Source organism: Puma concolor, chromosome E4 (genome assembly GCF_028749965.1).
Source record: "Puma concolor isolate L17-30 chromosome E4, mPumCon1.1.hap2, whole genome shotgun sequence".
In the NCBI taxonomy this organism is placed as follows: Eukaryota; Metazoa; Chordata; class Mammalia; order Carnivora; family Felidae; genus Puma; species Puma concolor.
In genome coordinates, this window is record NC_141683.1 from 55,468,605 (window position 1) to 55,485,187 (window position 16,583).

Consider the following 16,583-nt stretch of genomic DNA (forward strand, 5'->3'; position numbering starts at 1 on the left):
CCAAAGACAAAATGGGTCCATCTGCCTGAGCCTAGTCCAGAGGCAGGAAGATTGCAGAGACAGAAATGTGTGTCTGTTTATCAGGTGACCAGTCATGCCACAGTCAGTGAGAGGAGGGCTCTAATAAAGAGAGGGCTAAATTGGGGCGCCTGGGTGGCTCATTCGGTTAAGTATACAACTTTGGCTCAGGTCATGTTCTCACGGTTCATGGTTTGAGCCCCGCATCCGGCTCTGTGCTGACATCTCATGCTTCCGATTTTGTGTCTTCCTCTCTCTCTGGCCCTACCCCGCTCACACTCTGTCTCTCTCTCTCAAAAATAAACATTAAAGGGAGGGCTAAAAATATGAATGAATAAATAAATAAATAAATAAATAAATAAATAAATAAATAAATAAACAAACAGACAGATAGACAGATAGATAAATCATTTCCCCCAAATCTCTATTACACAGAGAGTACAAAGGATTCTGATTTGAAACCCAAGGAACAAAATGAGGATGAAGGGGACTTTTATAACTTTAATTGAAAAGTACACAACAGGAAAGTAAAAGCACTAATAATTTCATCACAAGAAAATTATATAATTAAATGAAGGCTCTCCCATTCCTGACACCCTTTTAGACTTCCCCTAACCCTATTTGATCCAAGTTAATCCCCTAAAGAAACCATGGTTAAAAGTTGTATAACTTTAGAGAAAGATGCACATAAAAGTTTTTTGATGAGATTATGCTATGTATATTGGACTGAAATTGCTAAAAATATATCATAGTTAGGTTTTCAGGTCAGCATTTATTTTTGATAGCCCTCAGTATTTCATAATTTACCCAGTCATTTCTCTATTGATAGACATATAGGTCATTTCTAACTTCTTAAGTTAAGATTCTGGCTAAGGAAGAGTTTCCTAAAGGTTCTTAACAAAGTTCTAGTTCAGGAAGAGGAATTAGAGAAGCACACACAAAAGCATTCATAAAATGAGTAAATGGTGAAAAGGAATATAAGGAAGGCTGGAATTCCAGTAAAACCAGACTTAACTTTACCTCAAGCTTTGTGACAAGTAAGTAAGATAGCATATATAAAGAATCTGGCACAATACATGGCCACAATAAATGTTACTTTCCTTCCTAGGGCATTTCTTCTTTTCAGTTCCTACCTGATAGAGCCTAGTATGTGGAAGAATTTTAAATTCCTGGGTTTGAGGCTGAAAGAGATTCAACTGACCCCGTAGAACCATCCTGAAAGGCACTGCTTACTAACAGAGAACAGGTATCCCAAGACAAAACCCATGTCTTCTCTCTATACATCCTTAGGGTAATTTACTTACCACCCTGAGGAATTTGCTACTACCCTACTGAGATAGCCTTTGTCTCAATTCTGTTTTTGAGAATTTCCATCTCAATATCCCAAGAACCAAGGTCTCTTTTTAAAAAATTATTTATTTATTTATTTATTTATTTATTTATTTATTTATTTATTCATTTATTTATTTTGAGAGAGAGAGAGAGAGTGAGAGTACATGGGAAAGCAGGAATGGGGGCAGGGGCAGAGAGAGAGAGAGAGAGAGAAAGAGAATCCCAAGCAGGCTCCATGTTGTTGGTGCAAAGCCTGACCTGGGGCTCAAACTCACCAACTGTGAAACCATGACCTGAGCTGAAATCAAGAGTTGGATGCTTAACCAACTGAGACACCCAGGCGCTCAGAACCAAGGTCTCTTTACATTTGTCATCCACCATGGGTCACCATACTAGTAAGACTCCTGGGAGCTTTCCCTGTAATATACTGGAGTTCTGAAAATGATCATCATTGTATACATGAGAAGACTTTCCATAAAGTCTTCCTTTACCCCCTTCAGGAAGAATAAACACTCTCTTCAAATGTTTTCCCAAAGCATATGTGTTGCCGATAAGTTTATTCATCACATCCTTTTGGTATAGTTATTTTTTTGTTATTTTCTTTTTCAACAGGTGACTTCTTGACCATGCACCTCAATTCGAGGTATTTTTTATACTCTGCACCCCAGCTAATCATTCTGCAATCACTTCCAAGTATTACTACTGAGACTACTACTACTAATACTTTTAAGAATAGTTGTGAAAATAATTACATTAAGCTTTAATAGCGTCGCTCCTTATCAGGGAAATACAAATCAAAACCACACTCAGGTATCACCTCACGCCAGTCAGAGTGGCCAAAATGAACAAATCAGGAGACTATAGATGCTGGAGAGGATGTGGAGAAACGGGAACCCTCTTGCACTGTTGGTGGGAATGCAAATTGGTGCAGCCGCTCTGGAAAGCAGTGTGGAGGTTCCTCAGAAAATTAAAAATAGACCTACCCTATGACCCAGCAATAGCACTGCTAGGAATTTATCCAAGGGACACAGGAGTACTGATGCATAGGGGCACTTGTACCCCAATGTTCATAGCAGCACTCTCAACAATAGCCAAATTATGGAAAGAGCCTAAATGTCCATCAACTGATGAATGGATAAAGAAATTGTGGTTTATATACACAATGGAGTACTACGTGGCAATGAGAAAAAATGAAATATGGCCTTTTGTAGCAACGTGGATGGAACTGGAGAGTGTGATGCTAAGTGAAATAAGCCATACAGAGAAAGACAGATACCATATGGTTTCACTCTTATGTGGATCCTGAGAAACTTAAGAGAAACCCATGGGGGAGGGGAACAAAAAAAAAAAAAAAAAGAGGTTAGAGTGGGAGAGAGCCAAAGCATAAGAGGCTGTTGAGAACCCAGAACAAACTAAGGGTTGATGGGGGGTGGGAGGGAGGAGAGGGTGGGTGATGGGTACTGAGGAGGGCACCTTTTGGGATGAGCACTGGGTGTTGTATGGAAACCAATTTGACAATAAATTTCATATATAAATAAAAAAAAAAAAAAAAGCTTTAAAGTTAACACATATCTCATTTGATTCTTAGAATAACTACTACTACTAATACTTTTAAGAATAGTTGTGAAAATAATTACATTAAGCTTTAAAGTTAACACATATCTCATTTGATTCTTAGAATAACTATGTTAAATAAATATAACAGATAATATTACATTCTTGGTTTCACAGCCTTAAAACCCTAAGCTACAGAAATTGGATAACTTACCCAAGGTTACAAAGCTAATAACTAGTAGCACTACCTCAAATCCCAGGCTTTTTGTACAACAATAGAAAAATATTACTTCTTCACTAACAGTGGCAGTTAGACTGGATTGCTAAAGAAAATTTATAGGACCCAAAATGACAGTGCTTGCACAAAGGATACACTGTTGTGACAGTTTTACTGAAGGGATCTATATCACTGCTATAGATTCTCACAGGAAGTAGTCTGGAGAGGTCAGGTACAGCCTCCTACTGTCCTCCCTCTGATGGCAAATGCACAGAACTTGGAACTAGAAAGCCCAAAATGGAATCTCAACTGAGATTTTTTTATATTTTGCTGATCGCCTGGGCATATATTCCTGCTATGTAACCACAACAGCACAGCCATCCAAAAATCTCACTAAAACCAGGTGCAAATCATCAGTCCCACTCTTATCAAATGCTAACAGGCCAGTACCAACAGGCCTGCCCCAAACTCCTCAGAGCAACACCAGTAATCAATATGCTTCATGCCATGCAGGAACTGCAGCATGACAGCTCAGGCTGATTCCAGCTCAGAGGGAATTAACCCTCACTGCACGCTTCCCTCTGTTGTATTTGCCCTCTAGGGTGCAAAAACAAGCGCTGTCTTTGAAAACAAGAGCAATCCTGCACCCTCAGAGGAGTGCTTGAAGTTCCTGGACTTGGGAAGGATTTATTCCTGTTCCTAAAAGTGATAGGAATGCCATAAACAGGTACTATTTCAGTCTTCAGAGGTTCCTTCTGTTACTGAATGTTTACATTCATGCAAAGTATTGAGGTATTTCTTTCAGACACATGGTTGCATCTGAGAACCTGATAATGGTCCCTGTTCTGCAGGAGCTAGGGAGCTATCCTGTCAATCTCATCTACCAGCTCAGTAACCCCTGCTTTCTATCTCATGCTCCCCTCACTTTCTCAGAGTCCTCTTCAACAGATCATCTTAGTGTAAGGTAAAAATTACTAATTTGTTACAAAATTCCAGTCCCCAGAATCTGGTTTTGCCCACGAAGCTTCCAAGAGGCTAGGAATTAGGGTTCTTCTGCCTCCCTCAGCATTGAGTCTCATTTCTGATGCTCTGGAGCTGGAAGAAGGTAAAATCTCAACTTTCAGAACTCTGGCTTCAGGGATCAGACACTTCTTTTAAAGACTGCTGCCACACCATTTTGATTACTGTAGCTTTGGAATATATTTTGGAATCAGGAAGTGTGATGCTTCCATCTTTGTTCTTGCTCAAAATTGCTTGGTCTGTCTGAGATCCTTTGAGATTCTATTTGAATTTAACTTTTTTTTTTTAATTTCTGTAAAAAAAAATACTATTCAGATTTTGATAGGGATTGCAGTGAACCTATAGGTCATTTTGGGTATGTGAAAAATAATTCTTCCAAGCCATAAACATGGGATGAGTTTCCATTTATTTGTATCTTTTTAAATTTCCTTCAATGTTTTATAGTTTTCAGTGTACCAGTCTTTTTCACCTCCTTGATCAACTTTATTCCTAATTATCCAACTAGTGAGTATATATCCAAAGGAAACAAAATCATCTCAAAGAGATATCTGCATTCCCATGTTCACCGCAGCATTATTTACAATAGCCAACCAGGAAAGCAACCTAAATGTCCATTGACAGATGAATGGATAAAGATGACATTTACATACAATGGAATATTATTCAGTATTAAAAAAAGGAAATCCTGGAGCTCCTGGGTGGCTCACTTGGTTGAGCATCTGACTCTTGATTTCAGCTCAGGTCATGATCCTGGGGTCATGGGGTCGTGGGATCAAGCCCCCCGTCAGACTCTGTGCTGAGTGGGGAGGCTGCCTCGGATTCTCTCTCTCCCTCTGCCCCCTCCCCCACATGCACTTTCTCTCTCTGTCTCTCTCTCTCTCTCTCTCTCTCTAAACATAAAATAAACATAGGGGTTCCTGGGTGGCTCAGTCAGTTAAGCATCTGACTTCGGTTCAGGTCATGATCTTGCGGCTCGTGAATTTGAGCCCCACGTCAAGCTTGGAGCCTGGAGCCTGCTTCAGATTCTGTGTCTCCCTCTCTCTCTGCCCCTCCCCCGCTTGTATTCTGTCTCTGTCTCAAAAATAAATAAAACATTTAAAATAATTTAAACAGGGGCGCCTGGGTGGCTCAGTCGGCTGAGCGTCCGACTTCAGCTCAGGTCATGATCTCGCAGTCTGTGAGTTTGAGCCCCACATCGGGCTCTGTGCTGACAGCTCAGAGCCTGGAACCTGCTTTGGATTCTCTGCTCCTTCCCCGCTCATGCTCTGTCTCTCTCTCAGAAATAAATAAACATTAAAGAAAATTAAAAAAAAATAAATACATAAAATAAAATAAAATAAAATAATTTAAACATAAAATAAAAATAAATAAAAATTAAAAAGGAAATACTGCCATTTGGGAAAACACAGGTGAAACAGAGAATATTACTCTAAGTGAAATGAGTCAGACACAGAAGGACAAATACTACATGATCCTACTCACATGAGATATCTAAAATAGTCAAACTTTATGTAAGTTAGTCAAACTTTATGTAAGAAGCAGAGAATAAATGGTGGTTGCCAGGGTCTGGAAGGACAGGGAAACGGAGAAGTATTAGAGTATAAAGTTTCAGTTATACAAGATGAGTAAGTCCTAGAGATCTTCCGAGTAGCATAGTGCCTACAGTTAACAATACCATATTGTATACTTAACAATTTGTTAAGAGGGTAGATCTTATGTTAAGTATCGTTATCACAAAAAATAAAAAATAAATAAGGAGAACAGGAGGAAACTTTTAGAAGTGATGGACATGTTTATGGCATTGATTGTGGTGATGATCTCATGGGTATAATCTTATCTCCAAATTCATCAGACTATATATATTAAAAATATACAGCTTTTTATCATACCTCAATAAAGTATTTAAAAAAAAAAAGACTAATGTCACTATCAAGCTTAAAGAATACAGTAGTCCCTCCTTATCTTGCAGGGATATATTCCAAAACCCCCAGTGGATGCCTGAAACCAAGAACAGTACTGAACCCTATATATTGTGTTTTTCCTGTAAATATCTATAAGTTTAACTTATAAATGAGGTACAATAAGAGATTAACAATAATCAATGCTAAAATAAAACAATGATAACAATACATTATAATAAAAGTTATGTGAATGTGTTCTCAAAATATCTTATTGTGCTGTACTCACCCTTCTTGTAATGATGATGTGAGATGATAAAATGCCTACAAGATGAGATGAAGACAGGCATTATAATGTAGCATTAGTCTACTAGTGACCTTCTGACCATCTGTCAGGAGGAGGATCATGTGCTTCTGGACCATGGTTGACCTGGTCTAACTGAAATCACAGAAGCAAAACCACGGTAAGGGGAGACTACACTACCTACAGTTGCCACTAGGTAGCACCAGTGAGCCAAGAGTGTACGCAGGAGCAGGAAAAAAATGAAAAGAAACAGGAGGAATGGATAGAACCAACATTACTTGAATATTTACTTATTCTTCATAGCAGCTCTATATGAGATGAGTATCAGCCTGACAGGGGAGAGAGAAATGCGCCCTCTAATTTCATATTCTGATACACCCACACATATCCTCATAATTTAACTTTCCGAGCCCTCAACTTAATGTCTCTATATCCCTGAGAAGGAAATATATGTAGTCATCAGACAAGTGATGAGACATTAAAAATGAGGGCAGATGAAATTATCAACATATATTTCTGAATGCAAGTCCCTGCTCTACTGCTCTACCACTGTATAAATTTCAACCCGTGCTTCCTTCCAACTCTCACATTCATTCAAGCTTCATTCAAGTCAAGCTTCATTCAAGTCAAGCTTGAAAATCAGGTATTATTTAGCACCCCTTCCCTTGTATAGCAAAGAGGGTTGAAGCTCAAAGAATGAAGTTCCCCACAAGCATAGCACTAGTTGAGCTAAGAATCAAATCCAGATCTGCTGTCAAAGCCTTTTGTCTTTAAATTAAAACATGAAACTGGCAGACAGGGTCCCTGAATCATGACTAGAACTTTATGTGAGGTTTTTTGGGGGGCCAAAGAAAGAAAAAAAAAAACTCTTTATTTCTAGGAAGGTGCCTCAGCCAATTTTTCATCCAAACTTCACATCTGCCTGACAGGAAGCAAGTCTGGCAGGGTCCACCCAGCAAGTCAGACACAGAGCTAAGGTGGAAATCCAGTTTTCTAGACTTGCTACAGAGGAGAGGCCAGCATTTCAGATGAAAGAAGAAAAAGTGAAGTAGCACTTCGAGGCAGAAACAGTGACTCTATAATAACAGTGACTAACATAATAATCATCACTTCTGTTTATCTGCTCCTTCCAAGGGTTGGGCACTCTGCTAAGACACTTAGAACCACTCTACGGGGTACTGTTGTTGGTCACCTAGCATCATTTTTCCTCTTCTTTCTGGAACAACATGCATTTTTTCCTTTGGGGAATTGCCTCTCCTATACTCTTTGCATGTTGGTTGATATGGGTTTGACCCACCCTCACCTCTTAGAAGTGATCCTTATGTTTATCATGCCACCCCTCTGGCTCAGGGATTGTTCAGAGTATAAACACAAGCTAATTCAGGCTTTTGAGGGCATAAGAAGACATTTGCTAAGGACTTTTTGGAAAGGTTCTTCTTTCTTCCATGGAAACTACCAGAAGAAAAGCTTCCCACTTTGGGATAATGGGATATAAAGGTGTTAAATCTAGAACTACTGCAACCATTGTTGCTTCCCTGAGACAAGACAGCCTGAGGGCATAGCTCATAAAAGAAGGAAGACCAGGCAAGAGAACCCTAAAGAAATGAAACTAGAGGCCTGATGACATTCTAAGTGTCTACATCAAACATTTGAAGTCAAACCTACTTGAAGACTCCAGATACACATGTCAATACATTTCCCTTAAGCCAGCTTGAGTTTTCTGTTCTTTACAACCAAAGGCATCTAAACTGATATGTAGAAGTACTAGTATTATCTCTGTCTTAAATGTAAGAAAATGGGGACTTATAAAGTTGCCCATTTGTAAGAAAATTTGACCCAGAACTCCCCGGCTGCAAAACCTTAGCTATTAATCACAAATCCTAGCCTTCACACACCAACATTCCAAAGGGAGGAAAATGCCTCTTGCCCTCTGGCTTTAGCTTGGAGCTTGCTAAATTCTGTCCCTTAATCATCACACTTTCTATATCTCCTCATCTAAATGCACACTTGAAGAACTAAGATATGACTAGATTGACCATATGAGCTCACAGAAGCAAACAGGATGGTTCTATTTGATTTCAGAGGTGAGATACTATAATGACTCCCAGCCTAGAAACTGATCACATATCTTCAATGAGGATTTTCAACTGTTCCCTTTACCTAGATGCAATCATTTCCAGATCTCTGGTGACATCACAGAAATATCTGTCTAGTCATTGACATTGCCAGGCAGAGCAGAGTCCAAGCAAAATATGTGACAATGTGGCCTTGTAAACATACTGCTCATAGTACACTTGCTAAGAGGGTGACAGGTTGATCACAAATAAACCCATAGTATCATTGGACCACCTATGTGATGCCATTTTTGAATTTCTGTCTCCACTCAGATTCCACCCGGAGAAGATTCCCAAATGTTCCCAGTCCCAACTGTGCTCAGATAGCTCTTTGCCCACTTAATCAAACCTATGAAATCACCCAGGTGGAGCTGCAGGATTTAATTTAATAATTCTAAAAAACAAACAAACAAAAAACACCACGGGAGGGAGAGATGGAGGAAGGGAAAATCAGCCAAATACTTCGCAGTGACTTTCCAGTGAGAGCCACCAGAAAGACTTTCCAAAAATATCTTCTCACAAAGTAACATGACTATAAGAGGTCATGCATGCCTCTTGGAAGCTAAGCTCTTTAGTCTCTGTGATGGAAATAGTCTCACTATCTCAAACTTGTTATTCACATTACTTTTTCTGTTGTTGTTGTTCTTCACTATTACTCTGACCTTTTCTATCTTCCTTTAAACATGTCTCCACCTCATGACCCCGCTTGGTATACATGGCCTCTGCAATTAATGGAATTTGAAAGGTATACCCCAACTGCTGGGCTTTTTTCATTGACTATTCAAAATAATTTCAACTATTTTTTCAATCATTACATTTGGAATTCTGTTTGTACTTGAGAATAGGTCTCCTCAGACCACGGCAAAACAAGATGAGTCTCTCTGCATTTTTCCACCACATTACAGCAAATTAAGTCACAGGGAAGGAGAGGAGGAGCAAGGGCAGGAAACCCTGCAGAGGCACAAGCAGATGAAGACTGAAAAATAAAGCTCTAAGTAGCCCCAACACAGTTAATACCAAAAGGGAAAGAAATCATGCCTTTCGGCAGGGAGGGGGAAGTCTCTAGGTGTTAAGTCCAAAAGTCTACAAATCAATGACTTAATTCTCACATAGACTGATACCCTATGAAGAATAGTTACTATAGCATATTAAGTACAACTGCTGAACAATGGGCATCAGTTGACTTGAAGAACAACTTCTGTAGGGGCACCTGGGTGGTTTAGTCAGTTAAGCATCAGATTCTTGATTTTGGCTCAGGTCATGATCTCACAGTTCGTGGGATCAAGCCCCACATCAGGGTCTGTGCTGACAGCATGGTGCCTGCTTTGGATTCGCTTTCTCCTCTCTCTCTGCCCCTCCCCCCACTTAGATGCTCTCTCTTGCTCACGCTCTCTCTGTCAAAATAAACTTAAAAAAAAAAAAAAACCTTTAGTAACAAACACTGGAAGTAGGTTGTGTCTCCTGAATGACCTTCAGGACTATTCTGACCCTCCTAGCTCTCTGTAGATCCCTACTCTGCTGAAGCAGCAACCAACTAATGTTTTAGACCTGCTGCTGAGGTGTCTCCCTGGAGGTATACAAAGGAAACCATCAGGAGTAGTCACTGTTGCTTAGCCTCTAAGCCCCTAGATGACCAATGAAGAGGTGGTCCTAGGGAGACAGACTTCACACAGAGAGAAAGACAGGGGTGGACACCTTCTTACAATCACAGTGTTAATGCTGAGCAGGCTTGGAAGTCATTTAGTTCAAAAGGCTTACTTTCCAGTTGACCCAAAGGGTAAAGTTACATGAGTAAGGTCACAACCCCAGTATATTAAAGACCAAGGAACAGGGGCGCCTGGGTGGTGCAGTCGGTTAAGCGTCTGACTTCAGCCAGGTCACGATCTCGCGGTCTGTGAGTTCGAGCCCCGCGTCGGGCTCTGGGCTGATGGCTCAGAGCCTGGAGCCTGTTTCCGATTCTGTGTCTCCCTCTCTCTCTGCCCCTCCCCCGTTCATGCTCTGTCTCTCTCTGTCCCAAAAATAAATAAACGTTGGAAAAAAAAAAAAAAATTTAAAGACCAAGGAACAGAACCACTTTTTTCCCACCATGCTTTGCTTCTTTTCATCAGTTTTCACAAATTTTTACAAATCAGATTACAAGACTAAATTTCCTAAAACATAATCTCAATATAATCTCTTATAAAAGAACTTGGGGTCAATTAATCAAACCTCCCTTATTGGAATCTCTTCTATAACATAACTTTTAATTGCTGTCCTATTCATGCTTGAATAATCTCAGTGATGGCAAACTTATTATGCCCACAAAGCAAAATATTCTGTATACAGAGAGTTTGAATTGGATAAAAAAAAAAAAATTCTTCCTTATACCAAAGAGAAATCTGGCTCCTTGAAACTTTCATGGGCCCTAGTTTTGTACTGGAGTCACATGGGGCAAAGAGAAACCTTCTTATGCCATGGTCCCTATAGTTACTTGAAGATATTTATGTCTCCCATTACTCTACTCTTCTCCAGATTGTATGTATACTCTAGTTCTTTCAAACACTCTACATACCTGAGGGTTTCAAATCTCATCATGCATTCTGATCATTCTGCACTGGACATGCCAGTTTGTCCAGGACACACTCTCATATGGGACTTAATGAACTAACTACGGAGCTCCAAGTATAGTCTAACGACTACAGAAAGGAGATCATCTCCCTTATTCTAGTCAACAGAGCAGCCCCTTGAACCACATTTAGGTCAGCAATATACAACTACTCTTTCTACCTTCTCTCCAGTGTTTACCCCCAAAAGGGTAAAAATACTTAAATTTATAATCCACTGGACTAATATTCAATTGTCTTTGGAAATATTCCAATTCTAGACCAACTAAATCCAGATAAGCAAGCAGAACTGGCAGTCTATGGAGATCATAAGAAAAAAGTAGAAGGCAGTCAATAGTCTTTAAGATAGATGCTCATCACTTTTGTGTGGTTTAAAAGTTGCTCCTATTAGGCAGCTGATTAATGAAGTCGTTTCTCAAATAAACTGTGAACATCATGAAATACAAGAAGTAAGTAAGAGTGAGGCTATCAGCTTCTGGGGATTTATTAAAATAAAAACAGATATCCATCTCTAAGCATGATCCAGGCAGTGTGTATAAAAGGATGGATGTTGGTAGACTTCTCAATGTCCCTTCCAGCCAGTTTACAGATACTAAATTTGTAAGTCACATTTCAAGACTTTGAAGTGATGCTGTAACATTAAACCAACAAAATAACAAAAATTTACAAGGTAATGTGGATCAACTAATTCTTAGAATCAAGCATCTACCCTGAAAAAATATGAAAGTAGACCATTCAGATGGCAGAATGAAACTATCATTGTCCTAAAATAGATAGCTTCTCCAGGATTTAGGCCTTAGCCAGTTTTTAAATTACTGAAATGTCAACAAAAATGCTTTTCATGTGACAAGTCCATAGCATTGTGTCTAATAGTAAGATAAGCTTAATGGTGGTGGGAAAGTCCAGCTCCAGCTCCGTGTGGTTTTAAATGCTCACTTTGTAGGTGAAAGAGATCAAAGAGGAACTCTAAAACTGTCAAGTATTTTGGTTTCAAGGAAAAAAATTTTTTTCAAAGTCTAGTGTTGTGTTTTTAAATCTTATTTGTTACTAGTGGGAAGTTCAGATAGTTTATTTGTCTCGTGAATTTCATTGTGTGTTCAAAGAGTGTCATATCGACCTAAATTTACATTTAAGGTATGCATTGTTTCTGATCATGGTATTTGGAATGTGACCAGAGAGATGGCTGGATAGGGAGAGATCCTTTTTGTGTAGTTTGGGATGACGTAGGAATTAACAGAAATATGTTGACTAAAAATAGCATGGAAAAGTGCTCTAGAAAATTTCTGTGGTGAGCAAGGCTGTTCCATAATACTTAGTTCATGTCTCACAGAATGTCTTCATGAAATGGAAAAATAGATTTTTATATTGGTGAAAGTAAATCTTGCTGGGAAAAAAAAACAGTAATATGCTAGAGACTTTTGAAAACCAATATAAATTATTCGGGAGTTGGTTTTATAGCTCTTTCTCTCTGGGTAATATAAGTGTATTCTAAAATATAGACTTCTGCCTCTACTCCCTATCACTCAAGATGATCAATAGATACCCATGGGTAAAAATCTCCCCCCCAACACATACACTCACGATCAGCAGGTGAACTTGCTTCTATTGCTTCTCTTTCTTACAAGCTGAAGAGGATGGCATGAGGCCTCTACAAATTAACTCAAATGTGCTGTCTACCATGTTTCCTTGCTAACAATCACCTAATAATAAAATGAAGAGAACACTTAACCTGTTGCTTGGCCAAATGGCAAAATCCCCAAATACCAGTGCAGTGTGAATATTTGTGAGTTAAGGAACAGATTTTCTTTCCTGCCTGAGGGGGAAGTTGGGGTAAACAGAATTAGATTTAATTTGATTAGCAAGAGTCAACCAGGTTTTTCGCTCTCATAAAAATCACTGGTTCTCCAACTTTAAGGGGCATTGGAAGCACTTGGAAAGCTAGCTAAAATGCACAATCCTGGGTCCCACAGGATTTTGACTGAATGGATTGAGAGAGGCCCTGAAAACTGCATATGAAACAAACACCATAGGTGGTCCTGGGTCCACACTTTGAGACAGCCCATTCTAGAAACCCCACCCACCTCCCACTGATATATACAGAATAGCTCCAAATAACCCATGTGAGTGATGAAATAAAATTTCAGCACAAATAAGTATTATTTTCCCTTTTCTTCTTCCCCCACCCCTCCTCTGAGTATTACTTCTCCTCCTCACCACCCTTTCTGCTTTCCCCTTTTTTACAGTTTCCTTCCCCTCTGTCTTTGCATTTTCAGCTATGAATCATGGACAGGCAGAAGAAAGGGTAAAGAAGAAAAGGTAGCAGAAGAAAAGGGTTTACTTGTCTTGATTTTCTGAGCACTGACTATCACATGTTAGCCTTCTTAAATTCAAGAATTTTCCATGAGTCAGGTATTGATGATACAACTTCCTTATTTTACAGATCCACAACTTCTCTTTTCTTTTTCTATTACTGAATGCTTTGGAATCCACACAAGGGAACAACTGGAGAGGTAAAAGGAAAGGAAATTGAGTCTAATCTATTTTATTTATTACTTATTAGCAGCTCAGAGACGCACCAGAAGAACAAAGGCTAGAGAACAAGAATATCAAGAACAAATTTGCTCACTCATTTTTCCATTTATTCTAACATCAACAACTATTTTATCTTTTTTCCAGAGCATGAGATAAAAATTAAATAAAACAAAGTTTTCATTGTTGAACACTTGTTCCAAAAACAATTAAAAATCACGAAATCAAAGAAAATCAAATAGAAGACTGAAATATATTTTCATAATATGACATCAACTTTGTTTCTAAAGCTTTGTTTCTAAAGCTAATGGATCTCCCTTCATTCACAAAGGATATCTTTACTTAGGTCACTCAATCTTCAAGTTTTCAATAAAAACAAATGAAGATGTGTTAGTTTACCTATTTTCCTTTCTGTAAATCCTTGGTTATTAACTTAGTGTCCGGAGATCCCAAGAGGCTCCAAGAACTTGGATGGGGGGAAAAAATGCATATTGATTTTCACTAACTTCAATCTGGTATGTAACATATTTTTCTTTTATGAATGTCATAAATAAACTACAGTAATACTAGCAGTATCTGTGACTGCTGATAACAATCACAGATATTTTTCTTATTACATTACAGTTGTAAAAATATGTTAAAATAGCATTTACATTCATTGCTATATTAAACTATGATAGCTTGTAGACCAGCTGATATATCTTATTTAATGTGTTAATATATATTAATCTATTATAATTGTTCAAATATATTGGTATCTGTACTTCAATATAATCGATTTCCTTATTTATAACCTTATGTACTTTGTTTCCTGTATGTCAAATATTTTTTTTTTTAATGTTTATTTTTTTGAGAGAGAGAAAGAGAGAGAGCAGGGGAGGGGCAGAGAGAAAGGGAGACACAGAATCTGAAGCAGGCTCCAGGCTCTGAGCTATCAGCACAGAGCCCAATGCGGGGCCTAAACTCATGACCTGAGTCTAAGTCAGACGCTCAACAAACTGAGCCACCCAGGCGCCCCTGTCAAATATTTTAAAAAAGAGGTCCACAGCATAAGAAAGGTAAGAACTCCAATAAATTCTCAATACCCTAATTCTCTGTCAAATTAAATAATCTTTAAACACAATATACTAGCTTAGGTCTCCATATGAATATGTTCAGTGACCACAGCTTAATAAGCCCTTGAATTTTGAATGATCATGAAAGTAAAAGACATTTACCCATAGGATGTCTCTGCAGGTATGCCCGTTTCTTTACTCATCATCCTTTATAAGGAAACCCACTAATTTCTCTTCAGAATTCAATGTCACAAAAATATACTACAAATAGATTTTTATGATTTTCTTTATTAAATACTAAGAACTATGTCTCTGTTTGTGTGTGTTCTTAGTTGTTGGTTTGCTAAGGCTGCCAGGAGGAACAGAGCTAAACGTAGTATCTGATATTACTGACAATATCATCCCAGTTTGGGTGTAAAACTGTTTCCCTTCCTGGGGCACCTGGGTGGCTCAGTCGGTTAAGCATCTGACTTCAGCTCAGGTCATGATCTCAGGGTCCATGAGTTCAAGCCCCGCGTCAGGCTCCGTGCTGACAGCTCAGAGCCTGGAGCCTGCTTCGGATTCTCTGTCTCCCTCTCTTTCTGCCCCTCTACCACTCGTGCTCTGCCTCTTCTCTCTCTCTCTCTCTCTCTCTCTCTCTCTCTGTCAAAAATAAATAAACATAAAAAAAAAACTGTTTACCTTCCCTTCCCTTAAAATAGTTTCTGATATATTGTTTTAGCTATCCTGTGCTATAGGGTTTTTTTTAATTACAAGTTGATATAAAACATTTTTTGAAGTAGGAAGAGTGGGAATTATGAAGAGGTTATTCTTAATGGCTTTGAAGAATACTAAAGTCCTTTAGTCTAAATATTGTCTAGATATTGTTCTCTCCTATCTTGGGAGATCTTTATCTCCTTTATCTCCTTTATCTCTCCTATCTTGGGAGATAGGATCTTTATTTCCCCCATCTAACTTCTAGAAGCTTTCTGAGTCATTAGTGTTCATGAGCCCTACAACCCTAATCAACTACTAGAAATGAAGGAGCTTCTGCACCGGATGTTATAAGCTGTTATGGGGGCCCAGGCAGGTCATGCCCACCACAGAAAGATTCCGCCAGCCTTAATAGAAATAAGCTGTCCCATGACATCCCAGTGATTCAGTTCTCCCAAGCATTAACGAGCGGTTATGCAAATATTCATGAACTGCAGAGGGACTTTGCCTTTTAAGAAGCTACTCACCAAACCAGCATCTGATTTTTTTAATCAATGCAATTGCCACCCACCCACCCATCACACTATTCTTCCCTCTTTCATCCTTATGCCCATCCCCCCACAATCCAGGTACACTCACGTCACAGAAACTCCCAGAAGCTTCCCAAGGCTTCCCAAAGTCTTCCAGGAAAATCAAAGGAATAAACGTTCTGAGAGAGAAGAGTGAACCCACGTAGGTCACTTTAAATCAGGAATGAGACTCCTTGAAACTTTACTCTGAATGAAGCACCCATTGTCTCCACCCACTAAATGTTGATTTTGGCCTGACTCACTGCTATTGAGAGGAAGTAATGAGTTTTCTTACTGAGTTTCTGATAAAGAATAAGGAGAGCTAAGTGGTCTAACTTCAGTTCTGCCTTTGACCTTCTGAAGACCCTAGGCATATTTTACCCACTGGTTTCTCAACAGGTGCTAATGATTGAATTACTCCTTAGAAAGTACTCTGATCTCTTGAGAGGAAAAACTATAACCACAACCTACACAAGGGCTTGACTTCTGCTAGCAAAGAATGGTTTTCTGCTTAGGGAGTAGTGGTCAACTGAAAAGAAGGAGAAGAAGGAAGAGGAGAAGGAAGTGAAGGCAAAACAAAACAAACCAAAATGCTGAGGCTGAGGCTGAAATTTCAAAACTGATCTTACACACTGTCCTTTGCCAAAGTCTGTTTAATCATAATGATGGTTTGAGTT

General features: G+C 38.9%; 1 long non-coding RNA gene across 2 annotated transcripts in view; it reads right to left on the reverse strand.

Moving 5' to 3' along the window:
• The window catches only part of LOC147572690 (uncharacterized), a 471,113-nt gene extending 455,038 nt beyond the window's left edge, over positions 1-16,075 (reverse strand). Inside the window, exon 1 of one of the 2 annotated variants that reach the window (XR_015245842.1) lies at positions 15,977-16,075. This is a non-coding gene — a long non-coding RNA (uncharacterized LOC147572690). Of the gene's footprint in view, positions 1-6,328; positions 6,449-15,976 lie in introns of those variants that run through there. The other variant, XR_015245843.1, reaches the window with a different exon arrangement.
• Positions 16,076-16,583: the final 508 nt, after the last annotated feature.